The following is a 2,544-nucleotide window of genomic DNA, read 5'->3' as shown; positions in this document are numbered from 1 at the left end:
ACCAGTGAGCACCCCTCCCACCAAAAGCGATCCAACCCTTCCATGCAGCCGCCAGACCCCTGGGAGACAACATTCCTGACACCGGGTCCCTGTGTGTGGCTCTTCCTCAGCAGTGGGACAGGGTGGGGACCCTAGGACAAGGGCCAGCTCCTCCTTCTGAGGGCACGAGAACAAGGAAGACTTTCCCTGGGGTCCTCCAAGACCACATAAGAGGGGAGGTGGCTGCCCCCAAACAGGACACTAAAATTCTGCTTCTATTAGAACCTAAGCATTGGGGTCTGGTTCTTCCACTTCTGGGCCACCGAGACACACATGCTCTCCATGACTCCTCCTTGAATGAAGAGCTCTTGCAGGGCCTGCCCCTCCCTGACTCCTGAAGGAGACCTGTCCTCCCAAAGACATGATCATTTCAGGTCATGATCCTGGTCAGGATGGGAGACAGCCCCTCATGGCTCCTGACTCTGTGGCTGAGAGGGCCTTTCTCAGGCACAGCAATGCCCACTGAATGCGGGGACTTCAGAAAGAACACACGCCTTGCCCAGGTCCTGGCCCAGGATGGTGGCTGCCTTCCCCAGCTCTGGAAGAAGAGGGACATTCTCTGCTTCTCTGGGCAGGGTTCCTCTGACCCACTAGCAGGCCCTGGAAGGGTTCTAGGCTGCCTCTGGAAGTGCACCAGTACTGAGTGGGCCAATCACTGTCCACACACAAACATGGACAATGTGCTAATGAAGCGCCCAAGGTGATCCGGCAGGTGCAAATGGCCTGTGGCTGGCGGGGCTGGCAGCTTCAGTGCCCTCTAGTGGGCCCTCATTTCCTGGATGGGAATCCTCCTAGAGTCTCTGTCCTCAGAGCTTCCTTCCTGCTGGTTTCAGGACCAAGGGAGAGACTGTGGTGTGCCTTAGAAGGCTCCAACCCAGCCTCCCTCATTTTACACACATCACTGCTCCCCAAGAAGCAGGGGTTGCTGCTCCCACATGCCCCACGCAAGGCTTGTTTCAGGCACTCATTCCTTCCAAGGCCCAGCCGCACTGGCTCTGTCACATACACAGTGCCCACGGCTGCCTGGCTGGGCCAGGAGTCCCAGGAGAGCTCTCCTTTCCCAGGATCAGTGTTCATAGTCTTGGCCGGAGAAAGAAGTCCCATCTGTCCTCTGCTAGAGAAGGCGAATTCCTGGGCTGGGTGGCCCTCAGGTGCCTGAGAACATGTGGGTCCCCTGGAGAGAAGGGTGATGGGCACCCCTGTCTGAGAAAACAGTGAGCAGCACCCATCCCAGGCCGCAGGTGCACCCATCACCTAGCAGTGCTCGTACTCAGATTCACTCCAGCAAACTCTGGCACGATTTTTCATAGATGTATTTTCAGACGCATTCAGAGCAGCGATGGTGGAGAGATCAGGAAATGCACCAATACTAATGCCAAAGGAGATGGATGGTGGCTCAGTTGGGTAAGCCACTGACTCTTGATTTTGGCTCATGATGTGATCTCATGGTGTGGGATCGAGCTGCATGTAGGGTCTGTGTTCAGTGTGGTGTGGGCTCACCGTTCTCTCTTCTACCTCCTGCCTCTCCCACAACTCTCATGCCATGCACCCCCCGCAAAGTAAATTAATAAAATCTTTATAAAAATGGAATAATACAGAATGTACTTTTAAGAAATTATAAAAAATACTAACATTGATTTGGCCATTTTAAACATTTTCAGTATAAAGTCCGGTAGCGTTAACTGTATTTACACTGCTGTGAAACATCTTGAGAATATTTCTTCAAGCAACTCTGAAATTCTGTTCCCATTATTATATGTTTTTCGTGTAAAAAGCATATATATTTATTTATATATTTATATATTTATTTATATATATATTTATTTATTTATGTTCCGATAGCCCACATATAGTACATTAGTTCTTGATGTAGTGTTCAATGGTTCATAAATTGCATGTAACACCCAGTGCTCATCACAACACGTGCCCTCCTTAATACCCATCACACTGTTACACCATCCCCCTTCCCTCTGTAACCCTGAGTTTGGTTCCCAGAGTCCAGGGTCTCTCATAGTTTGTCTCCCTTTCTGATTTCTTCCCATTCAATTTTCCCTCCCTTCCCCTATGGTCTTGCACACTATTCCTTACATTCTACATATGAGTGAAACCATATGGTCATTGTCCTTCTCTGCCTGACTTATTTCATTCAACATAATCCCCTCCAGTTCCATCCATGTTGATGCAAATGGTAGGTATGCATCCTTTCTGATGGCTGAGGAGTATTCCATTGTATATTTGAATGCCATCTTCTTTACCCATTTATGTGTTGAAGGTCATCTTGGATCCTTCTACAGTTTGGCTATTATGTCCATTGCTGCTATGTACATTGAGGTGCAGGTGTCCATTCTTTTCACAATGTCTGTATCTTTGGGATAAATACCCAGTAGTGAAATTGCTGGGTGGTAGGGTAGTTCTATCTTTTACATCTTGAGGTACCTCCATACTGCTTTCCAGAGTGGCTGTACCAGCTTGCTTTCCCACCAATAGTGTAGGAGTGTTCCCCTT

This window comes from Lontra canadensis, unplaced genomic scaffold, assembly GCF_010015895.1.
Source record: "Lontra canadensis isolate GAN:19392208 unplaced genomic scaffold, GSC_riverotter_1.0 scaffold112, whole genome shotgun sequence".
NCBI lineage: Eukaryota > Metazoa > Chordata > Mammalia > Carnivora > Mustelidae > Lontra > Lontra canadensis.
The sequence above is the reverse complement of the archived record's forward strand: the minus strand, read 5'-3'. Positions refer to the sequence as shown.